The sequence below is a fragment of the Phragmites australis genome, chromosome 24 (assembly GCF_958298935.1).
Source record: "Phragmites australis chromosome 24, lpPhrAust1.1, whole genome shotgun sequence".
NCBI classification, from domain to species: Eukaryota; Viridiplantae; Streptophyta; class Magnoliopsida; order Poales; family Poaceae; genus Phragmites; species Phragmites australis.
In genome coordinates this window covers 4,333,617-4,341,724 of record NC_084944.1, presented here as the reverse complement: position 1 = coordinate 4,341,724, position 8,108 = coordinate 4,333,617, and the positions used below count along the sequence as shown (strand labels likewise).

General features: G+C 49.0%; 1 pseudogene; it reads left to right on the top strand.

Moving 5' to 3' along the window:
- The first annotated feature begins 5,969 nt into the window (after nt 1-5,969).
- On the top strand, nt 5,970-7,378 carry LOC133907609 (protochlorophyllide reductase B, chloroplastic-like; annotated as a pseudogene).
- Nucleotides 7,379-8,108: the final 730 nt, after the last annotated feature.

The window sequence follows — 8,108 nt, the reverse complement described above, 5'->3', positions numbered from 1 at the left end:
TTTTTCATTATTCGAATGACTAGCAGTTATAATTTGAATTATCCAAGAAAATTCAATTAATTGAAATGAATTAAAGAAATATAGAAAAAATCCGAGAAATGTGCCACATTGGAACATGGAGTACCAGGTACTGTATGAGGACCGTAGAAAAAATTTGGAGAGGCCAAAAGGGGGGAAAAAAATTAGGGTTTGCCGAGTGTTAAAAAATTACACTCGGCAAAGACCCTCTTTGCCGAGTGCCAGATGTTTGCCGAGCGCTTGCTCTCTGGAACTCGGCAAAGATACTCCTTTGCCGAGTGTCCTATTTCTGGCACTCGGCAAAGAGGGTCTTTGCCGAGTGCCAGATGTTTGCCGAGTGCTTTACCTCTGGAACTCGGCAAAGACCCTCTTTGCCGAGTGTCCGATAAAAAGCACTCGGCAAAGTATGGGACACTCGACAAAGACGCCGTCTCCGGTAGGGCCTGGAACTAACTGTGAAAGCTAGCTTGTTCCGTGTTCTGCAGCGGCTGACTGGCGGCCGGCTGCTCGAGTGCATGTGTGCTGCTCGGGCGGCCGTCGAACGTGACGGCCGGGAGGCAGCTCGGCGCCACGAGCGCATGCACCGATCGCTTCCTTGCGGTCGAAGGAGACCGGCGGCACAGTCGCACAACTAGTGTGCAAACCAGCAATGCACCGAGCATATTTTTCTCGGGTGGTGGCCGGCGACGGCGACAGAAACCGGCGAGGAGGGGTTGTCGGCGCGCAAAGTGCGCGCTTTTGGCTCGGCTCCCGCTTCACGAGTGAGTAGGACGGAAAACGACGGCGAGCTTGTCGTGTCGCGAGCTGGATAGCTAGCTGGTGAATAAGCTCGTCGATCGTCGTCGCAAGTCGTCCACTTAATCGGTGGCTGGTTACTTTGCTAGCTAGACGCGCATGCATGCTTGGCTTGCCCCATCTTGGCTGATTTGCCTTTCAGCTGGCCCTTGGAGCCAATGCTGCGTAGGATCGATCGTGCTTGCTCGTCGTCAGAAAACACAGCCAGGGCAACTCAAGTTGGGCACTGGAGTTTTCTGTCGCGACATAGTCGACACGTTTCTCCTCTCCCTCTCCTTTGCGGGCGCTTTTTTATGAAGGAAACTCCATCCAACCATGCCGACATGACTTGAGCTAATCTTGATATTTTTTATATCTCCATGTTTATTTTGTTCATGTGCATGCAGTGAAAGTTTTGTATGGGGCTTTGCGTATGTTAGTAGTGTGTGGCACCGGAAGAGCACACGACAGTACGTGTGATATGTACACAAGTATGGAGAGGCTTGAGTCGGAGTGCATGTCGACGGTCGTGCAATATGGCCGGACGGGTCCGCGAAGGAGCTCATGGATAGATGGCCCTCCTGACGGGCCGCAGCGCGGGGGAGCACACGCTGTGGTGGCGGGAGTGAACGCGCCGGATCGCCGCGGGCCCCGGCGCCAGCGACCCCGGCCTCCCGGGCGGCGTCGATTTCCTCCGATCCCGAGGAGACGCGGAGGACGCGCGCTGCGGCGCACGCACGGCCGGCGCCGGGGCACTAGCAACCGCAACCCTGCCGCTAAGCACAGCCGCCACGAGCCATTGGAATCTTCCGATGACGATTACCTCTACGAGACGGATGACGACACGAGTGTTGCCCCGACGAGGCGCCGGCGGCCTTGAAGGGCCGAGACATCGACGCGCACCGGTATCGGCTGCGTTCCCGAAGCTCGATCCTCTTCGGTGCCAGAAGCTCGCCGAGTAGACGTTCGAGATACTCGCTGGCTTACGCGACGACGATAGGGACGCCGGATCGCCGCACTGTTCGACTACCGGGAGCTCGGCCTCGTCAGGCTGCTGGTCTGCGAGCAGGACCTGATCGTGTGGTCCACCCCGTTGGCGCGGGACGAAGCCGAGGAGCAGCGCCGGAAGATGGAGGTAGAGTCAACCGTGGGTAAGATTAACCCAGGCAGGCATAGCCCCAATCCCTGACCTAGTGACCATCATCCTCATGAGTAGATGCTATGCCCGAACTGAGTTGAGTTGTGTTTGGTGTTAACTATCGAAAATGGGAAATGCTATTTTACATGCGCTTGGTTTTTTTTTCAGTGACAAATCGTGACCGTCAGTTGTAGATTTGAAGGTTGAGCTGTTTCTTCAACCTCCCGATGGACAAACAAAGTTCAACAATCCCGACAAAGTAGCCCAACATCGGATCCGCATTCACATCCCGTTGCCACGCTAACCACTCTATTTTTCTTGTCCTCACCACCAACCCCACCCCACCCCACCGCCTGTAGCGACTGTGTCACCCACATCACCTCGCCATAACCCACCGTTGATCCGACCGTCGCCCCAGCCTCTCTCTAACCCGGGGTCACCGGTGAACCTCGAAAAGCCTAAAACCTGAACCCTAACCTCTCCCATAAACTTTTCAGTACTTTATGGGGGCTGAAAACTTAGGCATCTGAACTCTAGTAAACGTGATGGAAACTGCGTAGTTTTTGTGCCATTAGGTCGATGTGATGATTAGGAAAGTTGTAGGAAATTCAGATAGGGAAAGAACATGACCAAATTATCTGGAGGAAGTAGTAATCTGGTTTTGCACGACTGCTGCATTCTGCTGTATGTATCACAAGCAGGATACGGATGGTTGCATTGCATCACCACATGAGCGTTTCTGCTTCATTGATGAGTAGTTCAATTGTTCACAAGCAGGATACGGATGTTGTTCAATTGTTCTGTTTGCTCTGATGTTCTTGCTAAGGATAGGATGTGGTTGTCTGACATCTCCCAAAGACAAGCGAAAGCCAGGGTCTAAGTAAACTGGTGAGTTGATAGGTAACTGTGAATGAAAAAGGAACAGGTAGAAGTTTGTTTTGTTTTAAACCCGGATTTAAACAGGAGGAGTACGCCATACTAATGTACCCTGGATGATCCACATCTTGGAACATATTGACGAGTAGTATACAAGTAATTTGAAGGACTGTGCGTGCATAGTCTCAGAACCAAGCTGATTGCAACCTCTGGTGCATCACTCCGGGGGATTCAGACAAGGAGCCGAATTGTCAGATTGCTCTAGCAAAAGCGCGGTGAAAGAACATATGTGTTCAACAATTTCTGGGAGGAAACATCGGGTGTGGTTGCCATCAGTCCCCACTTTTCTTCACTGAACGACATGTCTGCAACGGAGCGATCGCATCGTCAGGTAACTGAACCCTGAAAGTTTTCATCCCCTGCATCTAACAGAGAATTGTCCTGCCGTTGGACCATGGATAAGGGTTTCACTTTACAGTCCGGATTTCTATCGTGAAGTAATTTTCGTTTTTTTTTAGCGTTTCAATGGTTTTACTTTACGATTCCCGTCACGAAGGGATTTACAAGATCATTCTTTCATGATGGTATTATCTCTATTTTCCCTTCACGATTCCTCTCGAAACTAAGCTGTTAGAGATAAGAGAAAATAAATGCAATGAGAATGAAGAAAAAAATCAGAAAGAGAATAAAATAAAGAGGATATAGTTGGAGATAATCTTGCTGAGAGCAAACTAGCTAGGCTCCGATTGTCAATGGTGGCCTTCTACTGACGGAGAAAGTTTACCCCAAAATGATCTTGTGTACGTACTCTGGAACAGAGTTGCCGACTACATGGTCGATGGGAAGGGAAGTACGAGTGAATGACGCGACCTGCGTGCCCCTGCCACACGCGCGCGGCACGCTGAAGCTATCCAACACTTCCATGGTCGATGGGAAGTATCGTCAGTGCTGTTGCAGACTTGCAGTGCCAAACCAACACGACTGGCAGTGGCAGAGTGGCTGAACCCTGATACCGCACACCACTTCCAGACAAGTACATTTCTTTAGATTTCAAATAGGAGGAACATACCCGTATTAACGTCCAACTTTTTTCAACTGTTAACTTCCCAATTTAGTCTGGTTTGCTCCATACTTTATCATATTCTCGTAACCTGTAGACTGTAATTGGTATTACTCATGGGCGGACCTTCGGGGCGCGCTCTGGTGCTCCATGAAGATAAATGAGAGACAGGTAGGAGAGACAGGAAGGAGAGAAAGAGGGAGACGAGGAAGAAGAGGGAAAAGGATATCTATTTAGTTTTTTGAGTTATTTATTGAAATGTAAGTTGGATGGGATAGTTTTATAGGGAGAATATTTTTTTTTAAGATGTTAGATGAGTTCATCTGTTAAAACTGCTGGATGTAGCCATTTATATTCTAAATAAGCTTTATCCCTACTGATGTGGCCTATTCTGTTTGATTAGAGTAAATACATTTTTTTATAGCATACTTTAAATGATATTATCTCTTAAATTATTTTATCTAATTTTTGATTCAATTGTACTATTATATTCGTTACAATTAAATCAACAAAACAATATCTCACGTGATTATATTTTTGATAAAAAAAACTAAATATACGACAAACGGGTTCCATAAAATTTTAGCTAACCTCATTCAAATTCTACCCGTTCAAACAAACAAGAAATTGGATCGTCCTATCTATACTGTAAAAAGAAATTGAATCATCTCGTCTAACAAAACATTCTAATATTATCCTCCAACCAAAACACAATACATAAATCTCTTTAGCAATCCATCTTACGTAAGCATTACTGAGTTACTGACAGTTAGTGGTAGCATTTTACAGTTGAAAACCGCCCACCCCACACCCGGAATAAAACCGCCCGCCCCACGCCCTTCGCTTTCCCAGCCTCCCCAAGAACCAGCCCAAACCCTTTGCCTACTCCTCGCGTTGCTGGTTCGGAATGGTGCTGCAGGCGGTGACGACATCGTTCCTCCCATCGGCGCTCTCCGCGCGCAAGGAGGTGATCAGGGGTGTTCAATTGTGGTTGTCGAGGGTGATTGGTGGACGCCTCGAAAGTGATTGTGACTGCAATGCTGGTGTGATGTGCTGGTGCAGGTGGCGGTGAAGGACTCGGCCTTCTTGGGTGTTCGGCTTGTGGACGGTCTCAAGCTGGAGACAAGTGCTCTCGGCCTGCACACCAAGGTACAACAAATTTGTGACGAATTCTGCTGCATGTTTTACCTTCCGTTAATCTTCTGCTGTTGTGTGCTAAATGTGCTCTACTATTTGCTATCCTTTGTTGACTATTGTTAGACCCTGTTCGTCGGAGCTCCATATTTCAGCTTCATATTAGATTTTTGAAATTTTATGTTAAAATAAAATGGTTTAAATATTAATTTTCAGTTTAAAATAGAAATGAGATGGCTCATTTAAATATCCTTAATTTACCTACATCTCTAACTTCACGATTTTTTTGAGTTTGGAATACCTAACTTCACGAATTTTTTTTAGAGCTAAAGCTTTGCCAAGCAAAACCTTAGTAAACTTTCAGCTGCCAAATTTCATCGTTCAGATTGGTGTAGGCTTGTTGCAGTAGATTGCCCGTGATAGCTAAGTAGAACCGGTAAACTTCTTTGGCTGATGAAACCTGGAACTGAAAACTGGCCACGGCCAGTATTCCATGTCTGTCTCCAAGTCCAACAGCTTATTGAGCGTAGTAGCAAAGGAAAACTGACTGAATCGTCAAAATGGCATTTCCCCCTGATATATAACTCGTGAGATTGCTACTTTGTTAGATGATTATCTTGCTATGAGCTATGGCTGCTCTGTAGTCAATTGAAGTTGTAGCGTTAGCATCGTCACTTTTCCACTTCCAGCTCAAAATTGAAATTCAGAACTCAGAAGAGTTGTGTGATTATCAGTTTATCTCTAGGCTTGCAGGCCAATTGCGCATTCTAGCGTTGTTACTTTATCACTCCAACTCAAAATTGGAATTCACAAGAGAAGTGTGATTATTATCGCTAGGCTTGTAAACGATGCCAGTCTGGCCAATTTTGCTTCAGACTACAGATTTTGCTAGTCATTGTCCATTGTCAGTCACTGTCTCACTGTATGATGTCACTTGAACTGAAATCCGCGTCCAAAACCTGCAGAGAGTGAGCACGTCGGTGGCCATCCGCGCGCAGACGGCGGCGGTGTCGTCCCCATCCGTGACCCCCGCCTCGCCGTCGGGCAAGAAGACGCTGCGCAAGGGCACTGCGGTCATCACGGGCGCGTCGTCGGGGCTGGGCCTGGCCACGGCGAAGGCCCTAGCGGAGACCGGCAAGTGGCACGTCATCATGGCGTGCCGCGACTTCCTCAAGGCGTCGCGCGCGGCCAAGGCGGCCGGCATGGACAAGGACAGCTTCACCATCGTGCACCTGGACCTGGCCTCCCTGGACAGCGTCCAGTTCGTCAAGAACGTCCGGCAGCTGGAGATGCCCATCGACGTGGTGGTCTGCAACGCCGCCGTGTACCAGCCCACCGCCAAGGAGCCGTCCTACACCGCCGATGCCTTCGAGATGAGCGTCGGCGTCAACCACCTCGGCCACTTCCTCCTCGCCCGCGAGCTCCTCGAGGACCTCACCTCCTCCGACTACCCCGCCATGCGCCTCATCATCGTCGGCTCCATCACCGGTAAGCGCCATGACGACGGCGACGTTTCTTGGATCCCGAACCGAACGATGACACTGATCACGCATTGCATTGTAAATGATCGAGCAGGGGACACCAACACGGGGAACGTGCTGCCGAAGGCGAACCTGGGCGACCTACGCGGCCTCGCCGGCGTCCTGAACGGCATCGGCAGCTCGGCGATGATCGACGGCGCCAAGGCGTACAAGGACAGCAAGGTGTGCAACACGCTGACGATGCAGGAGTTCCACCGCCGGTACCACGAGGAGACGGGCGTCACCTTCGCGTCGCTCTACCCCGGGTGCATCGCCACCACGGGGCTGTTCCGGGATCACATCCCGCTATTCCGGCTGCTCTTCCCGCCTTTCCAAAAGTACATCACCAAGGGGTACGTCTCCGAAGAGGAGGCCGGAAAGCGGCTGGCGCAGGTGGTGAGCGAACCCAGCCTGACCAAGTCCGGCGTGTACTGGAGCTGGAACAAGAACTCAGCGTCCTTCGAGAACCAACTCTCCGAGGAGGCCAGCGACGCCGACAAGGCAAGAAGCTCTGGTAGCTCAGCGAGAAGCTCATCGGCTTGGCGTGATCGGTCACGGCCGGCCGATGCGTCGCCGGTGACAGTTTTCCGCGCTCGATTCCTAGGACATGTTCCTCGATCGATGTGTGGTGCGCCCATACGTGTCAGAGTGCCGAAACAGGAGTGTGTACAAGTGTACAGTATATGCTACTGCACAGTGACGGTTTTTGCAGTTTGGTAATTACAGTTGTATTAATAAGAGGTTTTGGGCGGCCAAAAATAGCAAATGTGTTTCGAGTTTCTTCGAGCAGCTTCAGATTATTTTTCCTTTTCTTTAGCAACATGTTTTTTTAATGCTAGCAACATGAGACTTGGTGGCATTAGGATTATCCGTTCCTGCAAGTTCCTGAAGAATTTCTTATCCAGCTAGACAACTAGCCATCAATGTTCCCAGTACACGTCTTCAATTATACTATTTCTGTACGTGATGTTTTCCAAACAAAAATATATTAGTTCTGTACACGTAGATGCAGTAACTACGTTACTGTAAAACAGGGTAATTATAGCAGTGGCAGCATTTCTCCTCTGCGACAGCATTTCTGTACATGTAGTATTATTTTAAGAGGTAAGATCAGGATGCGCATAACCATGCACACCTCCCTCGCATCACACGTGCACGTGCGCGTCCCTTACACGCGCTAAAGAGAGACCGGAGAGCTCTAGACTTTCTGTGCACGAGAAGCACGCAATAACACTGAATGCACACTCGTGTGTATCCACAACTTACCTGAGGTCTAATTCGTGGGTGAACGCAAAGACGGGCTCAGTCGCACGCCTAGCAACCTTGCCAATCGAGCTACTGCTCGATCTCTGTACATGTAGTATGTGTTTGGTTGAAAGAATAAGGACGGATGTGAGATAGTCATCCACTATTTTTATGTTTGTTTGAATGGTGGATGGATAAGATTATCTAACTTTGAGAAATATTCTCTTTAGATATTGGATAGAGTGACGAGTTTAGGGGTGTTTGGTTCAGAGAATAAGGTGGGATAAAAGGAGGGCCACCTTTGTTTTTTGTGTTTAGCTTAGGATCAATATGGAATGAGATG